Source organism: Zonotrichia leucophrys, chromosome 2 (assembly GCF_028769735.1).
Source record: "Zonotrichia leucophrys gambelii isolate GWCS_2022_RI chromosome 2, RI_Zleu_2.0, whole genome shotgun sequence".
Lineage (NCBI taxonomy): Eukaryota > Metazoa > Chordata > Aves > Passeriformes > Passerellidae > Zonotrichia > Zonotrichia leucophrys.
In genome coordinates, this window is record NC_088171.1 from 26171239 (window position 1) to 26194004 (window position 22766).

Here is a 22766-nt window from a genome sequence, read left to right on the forward strand (position 1 = left end):
TGTTATCATCTTAAGTACCATATTCATTTAAAATCAAGTAGGCAACTCAAAGGTTAAGAGGTTTAATGTTCCTGAACTGTACAATTGAAGTACTATAGTCCAGGTTATTGTTAGCAATTACTCAAAGTGCTTGGGGTTTTTTAATAGAAACTTCATTTTACAGAAGAAAGTCCCCCTGAACTTTAGCCAGCATTGCAATATGACCATTTAACTGCACAAAGTACATCACAAGATGCTGTCATGACATAATTTGCTCCCAACAGCTATTTGTATGCTGTTCAATAACCTCCTCAAACATTCTTCAGTCTCTCTAAAGTTTTCATGCCCCATATATTTCCAGTGAATATGGGAAACTTGAGAAGTTCTGTACTTAGCGATTAATGTAATATTCCACATTCATTCTTCCCAACATAAGAAATATGCCATTTGTTTGCAGCTTTTCCAAGCAAAGAAACAGACTTTACTAAAACAGAGAGTGTACCATAAGCCTACTACACTGTGTGAGAAGAAAACAACAAGCACAGAATAAATGTTATGGTGAAGGAAATTGCGGGAAGAGAGGAGGCTTAGAGAGGGATTGCAGATAGTTTAGGAGTGTGTTAAATGCAAAGCTGAACTCCAGATATTTAGCACAGGCAGCCATAAAAGCTAATTGATGTAGATGCAGATGATTATAACGTGGCATTCACAGTTAACCTTTCAAATTGGGCCCCCATAGTGAACCAAGAGAGTGGCCTACTGCTGAAAAAATTGTGTATGAGCCTGAATCTGCCCAAAGAACTTGAGAAAATGTTTTCAGGAATACTGCAAAAACTAGGAATTGCACCAGCAGAAGGATGACTATTTACCAAAAGACAAGATTCAGACTCTCTTGCTTACTTTTCATGTCTTGGATCCCTCCAGGATATTCTAGAAGCAACAAAACTGGTGGGTGTTTTGTATTACTTCTCTTCCACTTGATCAGTCACGGCTGTGTTGTTTTCTTTGGTCCCTTAATGGAGGCTTATTGCCAAATACATGTAATATGGGATGGGTGTTCCCAGTCAGGTTCTTAAATTCACGGCCCTCTACTTCAGTAGCTAATTTACAGTCTGGTGCCTACAAATCAAGACCTTTCAATTGTAACTTTAATCTGGTAACATGATTTATGGAAGCTACAGCTTAGATTCAATTTAAGCAGCATCGGTCTGGGTCAGCCCTTGCTGAGTTTCTTTTTAAACTCTAACAAAACCCAGCTAGAGAGTGAATTCATTCCTGTTTAAGGATTTGCACAGAAAGACCACTAAGCCAAGCCATATGGGCATAGTTTCTTGCCTTTATTGATATGCACATCATTCCAGTTTTACTTTATTAGTTCAGAAGTTTGACGTTTCTTTAAACTTTGCTGTGATACGTGTTTGTGTTCAAAGCAGTCTCTTCATGTCAGTATGCAGCAGTCTTTCCAGATCCTTTCAAACCCATGCAAGAGAAGGAACCACGAGTACTTCTTGCACGTTGTGCCCCATGGGGAAAGGCTTCATGACATCTTTTGCTGGTCAACAAATCGTGGAGTTTAGTGAACTGAGATAAAAATTTATCTCCATAATACAGTTCCCTCTCTATTCAACAGAAGACCATGTCTCAAAGTCAGCAGTTGAAACCTCTTTGCTATTACACGAGGACACTATTGGATGAGGCTGAGACACTGTTCCTTCAGGAGGGATAAAATAAAAGGCAAAGAAGAAAATAGGGCAGAGCCAGAATATGGAATGACAGATATCACCTTTACCAACGTTTTCCATGATTTTTCGTTGCTTCAGTAATGGAGCCATGTAAGAATCCCTTAAAATGAGGTCCTGGCCTGTCTGCTCAAGTAACCTAGCTTTGGCTGTCTCTTGCAAAGAGATCTTTCAGGTCCTTGCATTGGTCCTGCTAAAGGTGAGGGTTGGAGGTGCTGGACTGCAGCAGCATCACTCTAAGTAACAGGGGTCCATGAAGATGAAGACTGTGCTGGGGACACTTTCTTCATTCAGTAAGTGTGACAAATCACCAGCATTAAAATAGGAAAACCTGAAGGAGAAAATAGCTGCCTGTGCTTCTGTAAGTAGCTGGTTCCCCTGACCTCTGGCATGATCCCATCCTAGTCAGATTGACTCATAACCAGTCCTGCTCATCCAAGCCACAGCTGCGTCAAGGCACAGTGAGAGCCAGTCAATCCCACCAACTTCATCTCTGTTTCATGACAGTTTAATCACCGAAGACTGTCTCTTTGTTGAAATATTTTCCCTTGGGGTTTTGGAAAGCAGAATTATGTCAAGGCAAACAGAACCAAAAAGTGAAAAAGGCATTTGCTCTCACCTAAATTCTTTGGAGTTGATACAAAAACACCTCTTCTGTAGTGTTCGCAGCAAGCATGCATACATGTCATGAGCCCTTAACCTCATGCAGTCATAGCTCACAACTCAGCTGAAATGGCTGTATTTTATATTCTTCATTTTACTGCCGTCAGTGGTGACATAAGTTAGAGGATACAGCCTAGAAAATAGTCAGTCTCATCATACATGTCAGCTGAAGTAAAGAAAAGGTAACAGTCAGTGTGAACTGATGGCAAATATATTATTCCCTGGGCCATATTCACTCTGGTGAAAATCAGGAATTACTACGGAGGTATTCAGAGTTAAATTGCTCTGTAACCAGGCTGAGTGGGAACAAGGTCAGAGGAACAATTTCTATTCCATTGGTGCCTTTTTCAGGTTATAATTCTGAGTGTCCACTGTCATATTTTCGTCATCATCATATTTTTGTACCATTTGATAGTATATTACTGATGTGGCTCTGGTTGCTCTGTTAAGATTCACATAAAAAACCAAAATGGTGAGATAATAGAATCAAGTACAGAACACTGCTAATGTGGGACCTGAGTGTTTTCACCCTTCACTGAAAAAATCATCCAGAGATGCTTGTTCACAATTCACAGTTTTGTTAAATATAGCTAATCAAACCAATATTAATATACTCCAAAAAATCTATCCTGTACACAATTAGCACTACTGTAAGGAAAACAATTTTTTTTCAGTGGTGTTACAAAAATTATAGGTCGTTGTGCCCACCAAAGCTATTTTAGCAGAGCGATATTGTTAGCACTGGAACTAAGCCATGTTTTCATAGTCAAATGATAGGCCTTTTCTAAGGTCATGCCCACGCAGTACAAAGCCCACTAAGTGCTTCTTTGTAAAGGCTAAATGGAATTCACACTTTTGCAGGCAATCATTTTATTATGATCATATGAGTATTCACAATGTAATTTTTAACATCTTGTAAATAAAGCAGGCCAATATCTAAGGGCAATCATTATGTGTCAAATTGAAAAGCTTCTGATTTCTGGCTTTCACTTACAACATATAACATACCATACAAGAAAATGAACATTTGTTACCTTACTCTGGCCTTTCAATCATGTTTCTGGCTTACAGTTTTGCAGAAAAGAAAAATCCACTTAAACATAATAGAAATCAAGGTATGACCTTTTCATAGCAAGAACTACCAACTCACACATAATATTATATATTATATAAATGGTGTGGAGCCTTTAAAGAAGGGACAGCGAAATGTCAATGCCTGAATTGAGGATACTGCTCAGACTTCACTGGCTGTTTGGTTTTCAGCACCTTAGATAAATCTAGACCAAAGGATGGCCACTTTCATTATCTGCCACAAGTGGATATTAACCCAAGTAATAGATGACCCATGAAAATGTATCTTTAGGTAATGCTAGGCACAGTCTCTGCTCTACCCCTCAGCCTCTAGCCATCACCAGGATCTCTCTGCAGCAGGTGGCTTTCAAGGCATTATGAACAGCCACCAACATCCTCCAAAAGTTTGTTTAAACCTCTTCCAAGTCATGAGGGCCTCAGACCTCTGTGGCAGCCTGGGTGATGCCTTCCCTGCTGTAGCCACACAGGTATGGCAAAGGGCAGAGAGCTGCCAGCAGGCTGCTCTGTTTACATGGTCTAGCAGGACTGTCCAGCTGGATCTTAGTGACTTTTTTGTCCTCTCCTTGTAAGGAGCCGTCCTATGGAGAAATACTGTTAGATAGGTGCCTAACTAGCTGGCTACCATACCAAGGGGAAACTTCAGTCCTTCAACATTAAAGTCCAAATACAAAACTCACTCATGACAGGTTCTGTCTTATACACATTGCGGGGGGTTTTTTTCCATTTAGTGAGCTGGGTGATGAAATATAAAATATGCTTACTACAGCTACAGATTCTATGATACTGCAGAGATTGCTTTCAAATTGGAGGACAGGCTGGAATCCAGATTGATCTGGCAAGCTGAAGAAATTGCCTGAAAAAAAAGAAAAAGAGAAGATTTAATAGAGTCATATGCAAAGTATTAAATTTAGGTAACCATGATCAAGCAAAAGCACAAGATGGAATAAAATTGATTAGGGAGCAGTTCAGAAGACAAGGCAGGCATTAAAATGGAGCACAGGCTGAGTAAGTCAACCCTGTCACACAGTGGCAAAGAAGTCTGACTTTGTGTTAGGTATCTGAAGAATGCTTCTCTTGGGGAGCACAGCTTGCTGGGCATCTGCAGGCATCCTTCTGCTTTACAAAGCACTAGTCCTGCTTCAGGTGCAGCAATGCACTTAAGTTTGGCTACTGCACATCAGGGAAAGTGAGGACCTCTCAGAGACATCCCAGAGGTAAGCAATCCAAAGAATCCTTTGAGGAGCGACTGAAGAAATGTCAAGAGGTAGGTTACAGACTCCAAATGGGAAACACCATCAAACATGCAAAAGGGCTTTGCCAAGAAGCAAAACATCTGATCACTGTTTCTGTGGTGACAAAAAGCAGCAACACATTCTAATTGTAGCCAGAAAGACTCAGGCTAAGCACTTTCAGAAAAATCTTTCTAACACTGCAGGTAGTGGAGCACTGAGGTTGGTTGGCAAAGCAGTCAAGCAGCTGTTGCAATAACTCTTATGGACCAATTGGACAAGTGTGTCTCAAGGACAGCATGGAAATGTTGAGTTGGCCTTCTGGACTTCAAAGCCTTCTCTTTTAATTAAAAAAGATAAGCCTTCCAGCCTTTTCTTTTTATTAGCTTGGATGTGAATCCTTGTCCATGGGGACTTACTCACATAGAGAGCCTTTGCAGGACAGCTTCTCAAACTATCCTGGGAAAGCAGATCCAACAAATAGGCAGCAGGGTTATTTCCAGTATGTCTAACAGGGATGAAAAGCAGCTCTGAAAGACAGGAGCCTTGTCCTTAAATGGACCTCTGGATTGGTTCATTCTTCAGGTTTAGCGCATCACTGGAATTAAAGGCCAGCTTTTTAAAGGACTTTTGTGGTATCACAAATGAGAAAAAAAACCCTTTGCTTTCCTTTTTTTTTCTGAACACCATAATTCATTAATCTTGCTACCACAGTCCACTGGCTCAAACCACATTGCGTATATTAGTGGCATCTTTGCATAAAAATTTTTATTATTTTGTGACACAAAATAGCGTGACACAATCATTCCTGTTTGTTGCAGAGCATGCCAGGGAAATTGGGGAGACAGAATTTGTAGTGTCTCCATTACAAATCTCATGTTTCATGGCTGGGAAATACAGAATTTATACAGATAAATGGCAATGAACCATAACTAAAAGATGAAAACATAGGTCCAGAGTCCCCAGCACCATTAAGTGTCAATAGTACATCAAGTCTGACCCAAGAAGGGAAAAGTATGGCCTGCCTTCTCAAAAGGGCTTACCATTTTAAAAGAATCTCACCATCTAAAAGGGATCTTCACAACTAAATATGCCATTTTTCATTTTTGTGCACATACAGATCAAGGGAAGGCTGTGAGTCCATGGCTTATAAATACTTCTTAATCTCATTTTCTTTAGGAAGTGCTAAGATCTGGTCTCCTTTACTTCGCCTTCTATTATTTATTTTTGAATCCAAAGCCTCTGTTCTTTAGAAGATGGGAAAAATTGCTTTGAAGTTAATTTTATATGTAGAAGCAAATCCTGACCATAAAAATGCTTTCAGAGGGTCACATCACTGTCAAGAGATTGAGCTGTGCTGCCATTTCCTAATACTGGGGATAAGGCAAACTCCTTCCACCTTGATCTGAGATGTAAAACTTACTCAGGTTTTATGGGTTAAAAATTGTAGTATGCAAATTAAAATTTGGGAGGACTTTTTCCTTTGTTATTATCAGCATTCCTGCACCCAAATTCTCCAAGAGTGCCTCTGAACTTGCATTTTCCATGAATATGGCTTTGTATTTGTGGTGTTACAGCTGACATCACACAGATGGTTTTATCACAACATCCTATATCTCTTTCCCAAAGAGATCCCTCTATATAGGATGTTGTGATAAATGGTCCCAATGGACCACCAAGTCCTTTGCAATCTGAGCTCTGTTTCCTCACAAACCTCTCCATTTTGTTGTGCTCTCCTTGCAGCAGTGACCTCCAGGAGCACTTTGGTTGTGCCAGAGCAGTGACAGCATCTCTGCCCCGACACTGCCAGTGGGAGAGCTGGATGTAACCAGGAGCTGTTTGGTTTCCTGAGGAAAAGAGAACACTTCCAGGAAAAAAAAAGCTGAAGGCAAAACCAGGCAGAGGGGAACATGTGAACCCTAGCAACCACCACAGCAGGCATGCTTTGGCACTGCAGGAAGGGCAGGTGAGAAAAGCAAATGGGCCCTGTTGTCTGGATGATGCCACACAAACCAGGGAGCATATCCTCTTCAAAATGGACAAAAATAGCATCCAAAGTCAGAGCAATAGTAAGCTTTTTGGTACAGAAAGTTAAAAGTATGCATTGGCAATATGATCAAAATAGGCCAGTCTGTGGCTGGCATATCTATTTCTATCACAGCTAGCATATGTGTGTATATATGGGTGGATATTTGATACTACACTCCAAAAGTGAGTTACTTGCACAAGTATTGACGTCTTTTCAGTACAGGCAAGAAATGCCCTTGCAGAATCAGACCCAAAATCACTCATAGCTGCTTCTATGAGGTTTGGTCACTATGACTTATTCTTATATAATTTTTCTTTTATTTTAAAATGTACGCTTGTCTGCTTCGTGATGCATTTTTCACCATTTCAGTTTCCATCTTTTTTGGACATCCTTAATGGATCAGTAGTGAAGCCACCAAAATTAAAATGAGTCATATTTCTTAGCATAGTTTATAAATAAAAATGTTTAACCTTACATGGTACACCTCAGAGCCTAACTGAAGAACAGCCTCAAACATTGGTCTTTTGGTAAAGTTTTAAAAACAGCAATTTAACACACATACAATGCAAACACATTTCTTAAATCTCTCTAATTTTCTGCTATTTCTCTGAGTTCACTGAATACACATAAAGTGCTTGCACCCAGATCAGTGGCATGCCAGAAATGAAGCATCTCCAGTCCTATGTGGGCCAAGTCCCCTGTCTACCTTTCCTTGGGAGTGCCAGTCTGAAGGTATTTCCCTAAAACTCTCGCTTCTGCCTTCAAGTCACCTTTTCCAAGTGACCTAATGCAGTGAGGAGAAGGGGGGGTTTCTCTCCCTTATAGAGAAAGAAAACCTCTCAAAGCTCTCCTAAGTTCATAAATTCTCCTAAGTAAATTTATGTTCACATTTTACCACCAAACAAGTGGCTATTAAAAAGCAATGTCATCCACACATTCTATTCCCCCACAGCTCCTCACTTGCATCTCCCTGTTGGCTGGGTGTACCCATGCTCAGCCACAGCCACACCACAACCTCTTCTCCAAAGGTATGGTCCAGATATTTATCCCTAAATGTGTCATTCATAGAAAGCTTTTACATTCCTTGTCAGGCTCCCACAAGGTTAAAATGATGGTACAGAAGGGATGAGGTGAAAAAGGACATCCAAGATGGCTCAGACCATTGGAGACAGGGATGATATTGGCATGTTCCCAATTTAAAGAGTCTCTTACAGGGATAAGAGACTCTCTTCCTCCTAAGACTGTCCAGGTGCTCTATCAGTGATGCAGCCAAAAAAGCATCACAATTTAAATTCAATCAGTAAGTGAGAGTAGCAGGATTGTGTCAAGGTGAGGGGATTGACACCTACTTTGGGGTGAGAAATGCCATGTGGTGTGTCTGTGTCCACATGGAGAAGGGTTGTGGTTTCTGAAGCTTCAGGTGGGCACCCAGAGGTAGTATGACTTGCATTAGAAAATACTTTGATGTGTTGTAATTTGGTTGCCTTCAGCATGGAAATCCTTGTTATGGTGGTTCTGTATTTTCATTTGAAGGCGCATTAAACCATTTTATTTTTCAGATCTATCAGATAAATGGTAGAACATAGCTTTAAGCAAGCTGGTAATGCATGCTTTAGGTTACTTTATCTCTGGGAATGGGCCAAAGTGGTTTCTGTCTGTGTGCGTGTGCCTGTGTAATTAGCCCGCAAAATCAGACTCAGATAAAAATAACCAGGAGATGAATGTAAATAATCAGGGCCATGATACACATCACTCCCAAAACGTGCTTCCCATGCACTGACAAAACAGGGACTGTAAAAAGTTAGAGAAATCTCAACTTTCATTTCAATCCCTGGAAAACACTCTGGGGGAGCATAGATACTCTCTCACTTTAGTACCTTTCTAAAAAGGGCAGCAAAACAGAAAAGCTGGACCAATTTCCATGCACAAAGAAGTGTCTAGGATACTAAAGCCAGTGGCAGAGTCTAGGCAGATGTTGAGAAGGGAGGCCATGGGTTGCAGAAGTTGCAGGTTTGGAAGCAAGTTGTTGCCATGGAGGACCCCAGAGGGCATGTGGCAGCTCACACGTCCTATCCCAGGTTAACCAGCAAGGAGTTCAAGTAAAGCCAAGCTCAGGTCATCTGCTGACAAAGAAAACTTTTATATCCAATCTGTCTGGACTGCACAGCTGAGTCTGGGCACACTCAGGCATTTGGCCATCCCTCCCAAGCACTCGAGGTACATCTTTGCCCCGTGGGCAGCGTCATGGCTTGCACCTCAGGTAATGCCTACAGCATGTGGACATTCCTTCCTGCAACCAGGCAGTCTTGTGCATGCAGAGTAGCCTCTAGGAAACTCCACCCAACATTTTTTTCCTTCCCTGCAACAGGGCATGGCTGTGGCCAGAGGTGCCTCCACAGAGCTGATAGAAGGCTTGTGGAAACAGATCTTCAGGCATCCTACTCTTTTGTCACCTCACAGGATCCAGGACACATTGTGGCAGTGCAGGCTCCTGCTGCCACTGGAGTTGTATTGCCGTTTGTAATGATGGAAAAATTCAAGGGCAAACTCTGGAGGGCAGTCTCCCAAGACACTTTCTACAGATACTTTCCTGGGATGAGGTCAGAGAAGCTGTAAGCAGCCACTGTTGGCACACCGGGGCAATGTCTCATGCTGTAGGGAGATGGAAGGGAATGGAAACACATGGAAACATGATGCTGTTAGAAAGAACTATAGCTGTAAAGTTTCATAGTGTGATTTGTGAAGCTGACAACACCTGCCATAAGTCACAAAACAAAACAGAAATGTGTGGGAACTGTAAATCTTTCTGAGCACAATTAATGTAAACCCTTGTTAAGTTTTTTCACAAAGAAGGACAAACATCATAGAAATTCCAAATATTGTTTTACTGTTCCTAGCCTTGTCTCTTCTCCAAACAGTAGTCTGGAGACCACCTGAGAAAGGACACTTTATCTTTCCTCACTGCTTCTCACTCTATTATTTTTATCCTCTTCTTATTTTTTTGCACAGGAAGGTAACCCTTCTTTTTGAATCCCAAGAGGAAAAGCACAAACACTTTCAAGACAACTGTTAATACAGTAAGAGGTAGGAGACAGGGAGTTATAAAACCCAATGCCTTATCCCATGATGGGGAGCCTAAGATGGTGGGATGGGCTGTGGTGAGTCTGCAGCTCTACATTTCCATGTACTTTGACACTGCCCAGCCTGTGGTACAGGTTCGTTTGCTTCTCATAGGAAGAGAGGCTGAGTTCCAGACCAGCTGGGTGAATCCCTGACCAAGCTGATTTTCCACTTGCCCTGTGTTTCCACAGCAGAGTGATTGCTGACATCAGGAACTTCAGAGAAGGCGCAGCAGAGCAGCCTGGTTCTGCTGACTGGGAAAGTGCCAAGCACAGAGAGGCTGACCTGGCCTTTCCAAGTCAAACCTCTCCATTACCTCCTGTGGGTCACAGCCCATGTCACACTGGCTAGCAGAGTACAGCAGATCTTGTGGGAGGATGGGACTGTGTATGACCTATGGGCTATTCAAGGGTTGCTTCAGCCCCAGAGAGTGGATGGGAATAGTGCTGACATCCTCTTACATCATTTGGCCTGCAACAGCCCAGCTATATTTCATTTTCCTATAGGAGAAGAATAAATAGATGGCACTACTCAAAACCATCCCTTTTTCCACTGGAATGACACTAAGTCAGTCCAGTAGTTCTTGAGGTTTATGCTCAGCTGTAGTTTTGCTTGGAAACTGAACATCTCTAATAATAGAATGGACATCCCCAGTTAATTTTTGAAAGGGAGAAAATTGCTTGGTTTTTCCTCTAATGAATACCTCTGAGCTCCTGCACTGAAGGGCAAGGCAGGTGGTAAAAAAGAAATTAATTCTCTTCCTCTTTTTCTTGCGCCATCTCCAACATTCTCACTCCCCAGTGCCAACAGCATGCCACAGCATTTTTAAACTCAGTCACCTGCTTCAAGACAGAGACATATTTTGAAGCAGCCATTGCACATCCCCCTGCTCAGCTATGTACACCTTCATTAATGAGGTGTGACGTGGGATGTGGATTTGTATCCTGACACAATCGTGTTGAGGGTCTCCATGTGTACTTAACACTTACCGTCCACTTACCACTCAGTCAGGTGAGCAGGGTATGGAGTCATTTGATTGCCAGTATGGCCAGCACTGCCAGGCAATGCTGGAGCACTTCTGATCACTTGTTTGCAGAGCCTTGCGCTCAGGACCCCGGGCAGGGCCATGGAGCAGCAGCCCCCTGTGTGCAGGGTGATGGGATGTGCTGCATGTGCAATGCTGAGTGCTGTGCAGCCAGGCCCACAGACACAGTGGGACAGAGGGGCACAGGAGCTGCTGGCCAGGGAGGAGCTCTCACAAGGGGGTGCCTGAGCAGCACCCCTGGGCTCACACCCCAACACGTCACTGACTGCCCATGGAAAGCAGCTTGCCACCTTCTCTCACTATCAGGTGTTCTGCTGGCATGCAATATAGTGATGCTAACTAAGCCAAGGTTTCAGCATGGCTGTTTATGGACACATGTTTTATCTCAGGTTCTTAGGTAGATTTGCTGACTATAGATTGTTCAAGAAGCTTTATTGATTTAATAATTGTTATTGACCATTTTAAACGCTAATAATATCAGAATTATGACAGAGATATGTTATTGTTCAATGCATTGTAATTTAAGTAACAAGATTTCATCTGCCCATCTTATGAGTACTTTTGAAATAGAAATATTAACAGAAAGCTAAGTATTCTCAAATGCAACAGATTTTGTTACCCAAAATATTTATGTACAATTTACACTTAATTTCACAGTAAATTGCAAGCTGACTCCAAATCAATGGTCTGATTTATTTTCTACTGTGTTTGGAGATGCCATATGAACTAGTGGCTAAAGGAGACAAGGATGTATTAATGACATTTTACAAGTCCCTGGTGAGAATTCATCTCAAATGCTGTGTATCACTTTGATGTTCCCCTTTCATGAAGGAACTTGAATTGGTGCCCACGACCAAGCAGTTAGAATCAGTGACCCTGGAGTTATCTTTCCAGTCCTGTTGTCCTGTGTGCCAACTGGCATATGAGAATGAGCTGAATCGATTTATTTTTCACAACTATTCAAATAATTGCAAGAGCACAACCTCACTTCAAAGCATACGCTAGATTTAGCTGCAACTATAGGGCATCTCATTTGGGTTGAAATTACTGACTGGGATGTAGACAAGGACACAGCTGTGTTTCTGGCATTTGAAAATGCATTGCACTTGGATCTTGGTGAGGTGATTTCTCAATTCCACTGAATTTTAATGTAAGATCATCACTTCTAGAATTAGCTGAAATCAGTGCTATTATCCATATTTACAATGATATTGTTGAGATCAGAATCTGGTCCTTGTTTTCCCTTTTGGTGAACTAATATATTTAGAAGCAGAATCTTAAATTCCTCTTTGTAAAACTCACATCTCCAGGCCCTTCTACAGCACCAAATTCTCTGTAAGCATCCTAGCTCTCCCAATGAAGATTTCACTTCCAAGCCTTCTGCTCGAGATCTTTCTTTCCCTGAAATGTTTATTCCCATTCAGGATGGAGTGCATGGAGTCACCCAGGGTGGAGCAAGCTGCCCTGTGCTGTCTGGTCTGTGGTAACCTCCATCCCTGCATATCAAAGGTTCCTGTCACTGTGCTGAGGGAGGCAGCAGCTTTTGCAAAGCAGCTACTGAGAGGGAACTTGCCAGGAGGGATGCAAGGCACAGAAGACACAGGCTCCCGAGGACGCCAGAAGCGTAGGACCCAAAATAACCACCTGGAGTTGCTTATGCCTGTGTCTGGCCTTGCTGGTTTTACTCTTTCAAGGGCTCTTGGGCACGAGGGGTGTTTGTAGCATATAACCCTAAGCATCCCACCTAGTGACCAATGTGTGGTGGCAGCTGTTGTGGCCCTTTTGGCAAGGTGTGCCCAGAGCACCTGCAGCAGGCAGCCTTCCCTCCTGGGCTCGGTGCAGCAGAGCTGCCTGCCTTGCTTCACCCCCTGCACTGCATGCCCTGGATTGCTCTGCGCGTACCCACGCACACACACACGTCCCTTCTCCCCTTTCACCTCCTCCCCTCGGGTCCAAATGGATCCATGAGTCACTGAGGGAAGTGCCCCTGATGACCTCACAGCCGTAGAACCAAACATGAAGCATCAAAAAGCAACATCATGCGGGAACTGGGGACCAAGCAAGCTGAAGCCCAACTGGTCAGATGTTCACATCTGGGGTTTTATCACTTTCACAGCATTTTCTAAGCAATAGTAGTTCTTCACTGGAAGAGTTTGACAGATATTCAGACTTGGATGAGGTACATAAAAATTTTCATCTGGGATATTATGAGATATGACTGACTGAACAAAATGCAAGTAACTGAATTGTCATAAGAGAAATGGAAATGTTATTTAAAGCTTAAAGGTTGTTTTTAATCTACAAATATATCTGGCACTGATTGTAATAGAGAAGTTTAATATGACCATTAAGCAGAAGTGTGAACTTTTGCTGTTGGTGCTGCTTGTACATCATTAAAAGGGATGGAGAAAATCATTAGGGAAAAATTAAATTGTCATAAAGACCAGCAATATTTCAGTGTCCATGTGAGGATGCATGTTGGTGTATTTAAATTGGTCAAGATTTTCTTCAATGTTTTCTGAGGCAGGAAAAACATTTCTTTCCATTTATATGACTTTTAAAGTAATGCTAGAAATTATTTTCAATAACACAAATACTACCCTGAATGGGAGCAGAGCTCTTGTGGTGCATTTGAGGGCAGTAAATCCTATTTTCTACCAAGATTAACAGGTTTTGCAGGCTGAACGTGCCTGAAGGCAGTTGTACTCTACACACCCAATTTTTTACAAAACACAGCAGGACAGGTTCATGTCTGGTATAATCCCTTTGCCTCCAGAACATTTCAGTCTTGGCAAATTGGTCTTAGAAGCAAGCATATGCTCCAGGTTTCCTGTCAGGGCCAGTTTTTCTTCTATTCCCCCTAGACCAGCTCCGTTTCCTGGGCTTGGACCTTTTCTTTACAGGGGCAGGACACTTGTGACACTTGACACAAGACAAGGTCGGCTCTGCGCAGTCCAAGCAAGAAAAATAATACTGATCTTCTTTCAGTGGAGAAATGGTGCAAAAATCAGGGATTGGCAGGATATCATGGTACAGACCTCATTCATAGGCCCTGTATGGAAGTGGTTTGGGCTGCAATCTCACCCAACAATTCTTTTTCTTCCTTGGAAAGTCTTCAGAGATCCAACACCTTTCCACTTGTGCAGGTGATCTCTTATGCATCACAGGATGGTGTGAGCCGGACCAGGAGCTTCACACTGCTTTAATGTGGTGGCCTCAGGTTTGGGTTCAGTTTGGGATTTGGAGCAACAGCTACCAGCTATCAGCTATCCACATGAAAATGTGGCCAGGTTTGCTGCTGTTTCCCTGGGTTGCGGCAGCCATCGTTCGTGGCTATGCATGCACCTCACTACTGCTACACCCATGCAAACTGTACCTCACCACGGGAAACGAGCTGATCCAGTTCAAATTCTCCTCTCTCCCTGTCAACACACAGAAATGAAGATAGAAACTGCTGCCTCCGTGTTGCTCAACACGCCGGGCATTTGAAAGGGCTTTTAGGTGAATGTGGAGCCAAAGTGTCTGTCTCCGCCCACTCTCCTTTTGCCAAAGAGGTAAGAGGGAAAAAAACCCCATAAATATAGTCTCTGTCATTGTTCTCTGATTTCAGTGGGTTGCTGGAAGTGTGTGTGTTCTGCAGAGTTTCTGTAATAAAGCACCTCCCTATTTTGGAGGGGAAGAAGTTCTTTTCTGAGCTTGCAATTGACTCAGAGACTTGTTTGTCCTGCAGGAAGAGTTGCAGGATTAACTTTGAATACTTTGATATTCAGTAATAAAAAGGACACACCAACATGAGGATTTGGGGAGGCTCAGTATGTCCTTACTTCTTGCTTTTTACACACCTAGAAGCTGGGCATGAATGACAGATTGCAGCTTCAGTCCTGGAAACTGTCTCTTGAGGCTTAATCCAAAGACCAACAAATGACATCATGAAAGCTGGTCCTGCTCCACTGAAAAACCAAGCAGCTGGCTGCAGGTGTGACTGCAGTCAGACTCTAATGGCCAAATTCACAGCAGAGAGAGGCTTCAGTGAGGTCAGCTGAAGCTGCCAAAGACAGAAGCACTGTAAAGCCATGCCCTTCTCCAGGGCAGCAGCTCACCCTCCTGTACCTGTACACCTCCTGATTCAGAAATGAGGCAGTGACTTGGACAGTGCACACGTCTCTTTTTGGTGACAAGGAAGGAAGAGGAAATGCTGACAGCATCAGCCCAGCATTCTCTCAGGAAAGACCTAAACACCGGAGAAGATTTATAGCTCAAATCAGTGTAAGCTCTCCAGAGCATCTAAAGCATCTCAGGAGAATATCATCTGAACACTAATTAAGCTCCATAGTGTGCTAACTTGGATATTATCCCTAACCTCCATTTTGTGACCTATAAGTACTTATTCATTCATTCTGCACACATTCAGAAATCACAGATCAAAGCCATGTTTCTCAGACTGCTCAGCAGCAAACCAAATCTTTTTGGGAGGGATGATAAGAGATGGAGTTGTAATGGGGCAAAGGATCCAGTGGTACAGGGTGTATTTCTTTCACTCAAGAAGCTGATAAAAACATTTGTCTCTAAGTCTTATTCACAATGGCACTTCTGATACAAATGAGTTAGAGTAATAGCAAGTGAAAATATTTCACAGTGGAACCAGAGAAAGAAACAAATCTGTAAGGCAGCTTTTGCTACGCAAGATCAGTGTGATTGCTACAGAATTTCTCCTCTAAACCTTCCAGTAGAACATCCACACCTACACACATGCTTGGCATGAAACACTCCTGTGAAAGCATTACCTCTGTAGAGGAGCAGAGGTAGTTATGACTTTCTCTTTCAGAGTCTCAAACAAAGAACAATATATACTAATCACAAAACTCTTCGTTAATTCTGTCAGCTTGGCTTTTGAAGTCAAGTATCTTACACCCCATCCTTAGGAAGCATCTTTCTGTTCTTCAAGTCACTGGAAGAAAATAATTTTCCATCAGCTACCAAATCTGTGGAAAATATAGAACTCATCATATCTCAAAATGAGTTTCATTTCAAGGAAAGTAATCAGTGCAATTTCAAAAAATTAAAAAGCAAATCCTGAAGTTTTTTATAAGTTGCATTAGACGTAGTTAAGAGTAATGGTATAATTACGTGCAATGAAGTAGGTATGCTGCAGCACCTTGCATTTCTTGAGCAGACTGGGGTTCCTACCCCTCTGCAAGGTCCACACAGCTGTCACATGAGAAGGACTGAGTGCCACAAATCTAAGGCTGCAGTGCTGTCCTTCCAAGGTCCTGTGGCACCAGCAGGTCTTTATGGGCAATGGGAAACCAAATGTCTTGAGCTAAACTTTGGTGACATCAGCAGGGTTTACTTGTCTCACTTTAGAATATGAAACATTTTCAATGACCTTGCACTGACAGAAAACTGCCACATGACTTTAGACTCTAGTGTGAGTTGCATCATTCCCACAGCATCAATGCCATGTCAGCAGCTCACGGTGCAGGATGGCTCGTCCTGGGTTTGGACTTATTTAGAGGCCTCTCCTGCTGAGGGCTGTGTTCCTCCTAAGGAGAGCTTTGCATTTGCCTTCAAAATATAAATTCCTTTGGGAAAAGGAAGGAATGGCACCTGATTTATGAAATTGTGGACCACTTAGAATGGGCAATATTTTTTCACCAGGACTCTGCTAGATGAAAAATGCATATTTGTCAACACTAAAACTTTCCAGGAATGTCCCACTTCACCAACTTATTTTCACATATAAAACTGAGAAGAAATTCCCTCAAAATAAAAATCTTTTGTTCTAATATTTTCAAAAATAAAAACTTGATGTTTCTTCACAAAAACAACTTTTTGTTTTGAGATGCATTTCAGCATACTTTGAAATAAAATTGAAAACATTTTTTAAAATCTCAGTTTCAAAATAAAACAGTTCATTTGGGGATCAAACAGAATATTTCATTTAAGTGGTCAGAAAGGCTTTTTATTCTTTGGAGCTGATGATGAATCAGAAAAATTCTTTCTTTCCATGACTCCGGTATATGCTGTTTTGAAGCTGCTTTGATATCTGATATTTATTACCTTAATCTCATTTGTGCCTTAGCATTACTGGCTATAATGGCTCCATGCTTGCCTGATGTTAGATGTTTAAATGCTGTGGCCCTGAATAGTGCTGGAATGGAAGACCACTTAGGGATCATGAGTACTGTTGACATAAACCAAGCAATTATGATGGGACTGTTGACCTGGTAATCCTATTGATCACTGAGAGACAAATAAATAACATGTCCAAGTCACATAAGTTTATGTCCAAATAACATGGACATGAATAGAGGATATAAAAACAGTGAATTTTAATTATAAAATAATTTGAATGTATGAGAAAAATCAACTCAAAAGAAATTGAGATCTCATTCAGATTTACTTTGAATCTTTTTTTAAATTGGATCTGAGAGCTGATGAAGAAGTTGCCACCTTTTCAATCACTAATAAAAGTAACCTTGAGACAAAACTGATCTGAATATAGGTATTTACTTTTACAAAATAACATATGTTAGTGCTTGAATGCACTGATTTGTGACTACAGGAAAGCCGCCCGTCATCTGCATTTTATGAGTACATCTCTTTTTTTATGCAAACTCTAGGGAATGTTGTTTTTTGTGTGGCTGGTTTTCAATATGTTAAGAAAAATACTGTTTTTTGGAAAAGAAAAGGGACTTTTTGCCACCAGAAACCCAGAATTATCACATTAGGACCACCCTGGCTGGTTTCTCTGTGGAGTTCTAACTTCAAGGAAGTAGTATGGACACCGAAAGTTGTTTAAACTGAGAAGACTATATAGGTTTGTGCTGGAGGTTTTGTTTCTCTATTTGGTTTTAATAGAGCAGTCATTATAAATTAATGAAGTATCATACAGACTTTATTCCTACTGTTTAGAGAACTATTATCTCCCATTTTCAGAGACAAAAATGAGAGTATCCTGAGGATGAAGCAACTTCCCAAAGTTCAAATATTAGGAAAGGTAACCAGGGTCTTTGAGCCACAAGCCTGCTCTTTCTGGCAAGGCCTGGAACAGGCATCAGAGCTGGAAATCTGCCTTTTTAATCTATTTTTTTTTCTGTGGGCAGGGCAACCCACAGGAGTGACCAGCTATGAAATTCCTAGGCACTTCTAGGTTTGGATCCTGAAACTACCCTCAACTAAGTTTCACAATTTTGATTCAAGCATTTATTATAATGTTATTTATACTTAGACAATGAAATCTGAGCATGTACCAGCTGAGCCTTTGAACTGTATCCCTTCTTCTTAGTGGTCTAGTCATCTTTCCACAGTAAATATGTTAGGTACAGTGATCACTGATAGAATGGGTTCAGCCAATTCCACATGGAAAATACTTTATGTTGAGACATCGAGAAGTGTAACACTTTTAACTGCAGCAGGACATATGTTTGGAAACAGGCTTTAATCCTAGCTATGATGACAACAGGAGTCTGTGTTTCAAGTGGTACAAAGAGTGGTTTCAGGTCCTCAGGCCAAATTTTCAAGGTCAGATGTGTATACAGGCAGCTGAACAAATGGTCTCAGAGAAAACATGCACAGAGATGACATGTAAGAAGAAAAATTTTCTTCAGTTTACTCCTGCTTGTGTTTGTTTTCCCTACTCAGATGGCTCTAGCAACCTCCCCTCCATCTCTCCATCTTGTCAGGATATAACTTTATGCTCTGAAAGTCTGCCAAAATGCTTTGGTGTGCCAGTGGGGCCCTACAAGATGGTCAGCTTATTCTGGAAAAGAAGTCATCTTTTGGATCCATCTTCATCCCACGTCTCCAAACTGCTCCATCCAAATGCAGACCCCACATTGCTCTGCCTGTGCTTTTAGCAGTGCTGCAGCATGCCCAGGTGTGTGCTTCAGAGTGACCAAACACACAAGGGAAGAAGACTGGAGGGTCATCCAGGTCACCCACTGGCAACTGGAGTTTTCCCTGATACATTTTCCCTGTAGATTAGGCAGCACCGATCAGATGCTGTGGGAAACCAGGAGGTCAGACAAAATACTCACAATTTGGAAATCTTACTGGATACCTCTGCATTGCTGTGAATACTGCCTGTTTCAAGGTGTCTGGTAAATGTTTTTGTCATTGTAAGTAACAACCTGCGAGAAGAAAAGGAAATAGACAAACAAAAGGGAACCTCATCCAGAACTAGGTGGCCATGTCCTGCCCCTCCTGTCCTTCACGGGCAAATTGTGATGGCTCTCCTTTGTGAAGAGATTCTTTGAAACTTCACATCCAAAATCTGATGGTTTACTTACACTATTGTTCATACCATGATCAACTGGAAATGCTCTGAAATTTTAGTTGTGCTCCCCCAAAAAACACCAACCAGGATTTATTCTCAAATGTATCTTTTGATTAAGAAAGCAACCATTACCACTAGCAGAAAAGCAATTTCAGTTAGATGGTAGTTACTTGAAAAAACAAATCAGTTTTTCCCAGACAAAATCAGATCATACAAACAGGAATCTCTACACCTGGCGCAGCTTTCCCACATACAGAATTCAAAGTCTTTACAGAGGATACAGCTACTGGACTTGTCCATGCTGAAAATGAATCCCAGCCCTTCTGTGAGCCAGACCACCAAGCACTCTGCTGTCCTTCATCTGCAAGAGGGAGGAAGGTGGGGAAATAGTAATTTTCCCTCTCTCACATTCAAGAGTTAAGTTCTGCTATCTGATCACTGGACTCACTCATGTCCATGTGGAGTCACTGCTTATCTTGCAGGGCTTCATGGCTTGGTGGTCCCTTTGGAACAGTCCACCTGCACTATGCTCTTGACTCTTATATTTTTAAACTTTCTTCTTTTTTCCTCTTAGATTTTGCAGCAATAATTGAGCCCCTTTGGTTTGTCTCTGAGGATAGGAAACTCAGTGACTCATAATTACCTTGCATGCCATTTAATGAAATTGAAGGAGCACAGTAACATCCATAATCTAACTCTTTGAGCTTGTTAAGCCCCAGTTCTGCATATTTCCAAGTGCTAATATTCAGACATAAATGGAAAAAGGTTAAAAGGATTCAGTGAATTTGTAACAAATGTGCCCTTTGTGTATATGAATTCTGAGTTGTCTCTACTGGACATGGTGTGTTGGTTAATCTTGCTATGAATACCAAAATTACCTCCTTGTTAGCAGGGCTCACTGCTGTTATTACTGTAGCCCAGTGAAAAGGGCATTGACTTAGGTGCTAAGAGACTTAGTTTCTCATCACATCACTGCTACTGTCCTGCCATTTGTCATAGGACAAATTCCTGCATCTATTTATTTCTGTTCCTGTTCCCAGCTGGTGCTGTCTTGTGTATCTAGAGTTGAAGCTCTTTGGGACAGAGACCTCCTTACATACTCAGTGTCAGATCTCAGTTAATTTCTTAATGAAGTAGTAACAAATGACAAGCAGGTAAATGTTAAATGAAGAGAAGTTCCATCTAAAATTAATGAACAACTTAAAAATTGAGCATACTTGGTATGAAATTTAAACCAGCTTTATCAACTACAGTTTCAGCAGCCTTAGATTATCTGGTGCAGGAGGTGATGCGTTCTGCAGAAGCTTCTTCTATGTTTTAAATACAAGGCCTTTTAATAAATAAGCACTGAACAAAAGCAAGATAGCTGATCCCATGCCTTTTCAGCTTTACCTTGCTTCCAGTTGGCCTGCTTTTGTTGTGTCACTTTCCACATAGATTTTTGCACTGAAAATGAAGAACTCAAAGGGAGAAGTTATTACAGAGGAAGATTGAGAGGTGATCAGAGATTACCTGGAGTGAAGGTGTATGAGTTCTGCAGCTGAACTGAGAGCAAATGATCAACAAGAAAAGAAATAATAAAGAAGCAGGGACCAGAAGAGAAGAGAGGCAGCACTTTATTTATTAAGTGCCATCAATGTTTAAGGCATAAGGTAGAAATTCCTGAACAAAGTAATTCACAGTTTAAGAGTAAAATTGTACCTTTAAGAGGGGTAAAAAAGCCCACACTGAGGCCAAGAAACCACTTACTGAGATTTCTCAGAATGTTTTCCAGCAGCACTGGGGTCTGCTTTCCTCCCACCACTTTGGCAGGAAAGGAGTTTGTCTCCATAAATCACACCTCCCTTAGAGGCCACTGTCACCCTCATGGATATCCTATGTTTCCCCTGTGGCTGCTGTTCAACCACCAGAACTGTGCCTCTGCAGCACTACATGCTCAGGAAAGAATAAACAAAGAAAAATGTAAAGAACAAAACTGCCAACTTAGTGAAGGAGTACAACTAAGGAGAGCAACTAAGCTCCACACAGCTTCTCACTTTCTCCCCCTCACTTCATCCCTCAGTGGGATGGGGAATAGGATCAGAAGGGTAAAAGTGAGAAAACTCATGGGCTGAGATGAAGATAGTTTGATGAGTAAGGCAAAAGCTGCACATGCAAGCAGAACAAAACAAGGAATTCATTCACTGCTTCCTATGGGCAGGCAGGGGTTCAGCTATCCCCAGGAAAGCAGGACTCTAGCACGTGTAATGATGACTTGGGAAGACAAACACCATCACTCCAAACATTCCCTTCTTCTTCCCCCCAGCTTTATATGCTGAGCATGGCACCATATGTTAGGGTGTCCCTTGGGCCAGCCGTTCTGGCCACGTCTCCTCCCAGCTCCTTACGCTTGCTGTGCAGTGGGGTGAGAAGCAGAAAAGGCCTCAACTCTGTGCAAGCCCAGCTCAGCAATAGTTAAAACATCCTTGAATTATCAACACTGTTTTCCAGCACAAATCCAAAACACAGCCCTATACTAGCTACTATGTAGAAAATTAACTCTATCCCAGCCAAAAGCAGCACATTCTCCATCCCTTATTCCATACCATTTACATCATGATCCCACACCTTCCAATTCATCCTCACTAACCACCACCCCCTTCCCATCCTTTGATGGAATACACAGATATAATTCCCTTAGTCTATGGACAATCCCTGTATTATATGTTCATAAAACACCCATAAAAAGCCACAAAATGTCCATTGAGGTAATTTCATCCATGACTTTGAGTTCCACCTGTCAGGGGAGTCACTTAGGACAGAAGAGGCAGTGTTTTGTTAACATGTGTCATTGGGCACCAAAACTAGCTCAGGTCAGCTCACTGTTGCACTTGCTTCTCCCAAGACTCATCCTCCACTTCTTTATGTGGTTCTTGCTATAGTAATTCCTATAAAGCATAATTCAAATCATGGGTGATAGAGATTTAGAGTATTTCCATTACAGCTTTCATCCCTGATTCCCTGGTGCCTGTTTATAGGTTTTAACATGATGAGCTCTTCCCCTTGCTTTCAGCCTGGCTAGTAACCTTAAAAGCTTCCTCAGGAAGAGGACCAAGGCTAGTAAGTAGCAGGGTATGCAAGCATAAGGACTATTGAAGAATCCCCATCATCTCTAGCTAAGCAGTCAGTCCTCTCTCCAGTTGGGTCTGTCATGTTTTCATCAGAAATATCTACTGTTTTATACAGTGTTATTTTTGGTTGTCTTGGATTTTTTTTTTATGTTTATGTGTCTGTAGCTGATGAAGTTTGGTCATTGATGAGCTCCCCTCAGTATCTATGGCAAATTACAAGGGCACCTGTCTTGGCTGTTGCAACACAATGGCCTGTACATCATTTGAACACTTCATGATCCCATCTTAGCATGGCTCAATACCTAAGGGTTTCTCTGAAGTACAACAATTTATGTGATGGGACAAAGTAGAAGACAGACATTGTATTCCAGCAAGCTGCTCTGTACTAATACCTTGACATCTACAACCAGAAACAACAACAACAAACAGGGTAGCCCTCTCTTTTGGATGTAGGGTGGAAATAAGACATGTAAAAACTGCCT

At 41.8% G+C, this 22766-nt stretch overlaps 1 long non-coding RNA gene across 3 annotated transcripts in view; it reads right to left on the minus strand.

The window, feature by feature from the left end:
- Positions 1-1301: 1301 nt before the first annotated feature.
- Positions 1302-22766, minus strand: part of LOC135443754 (uncharacterized) — a 76978-nt gene continuing 55513 nt past the window's right edge. For all 3 annotated transcript variants that reach the window (XR_010439103.1, XR_010439104.1, XR_010439105.1), the window contains exon 2: positions 1302-4326. This is a non-coding gene — a long non-coding RNA (uncharacterized LOC135443754). The remainder of the gene's footprint in view (positions 4327-22766) is intronic.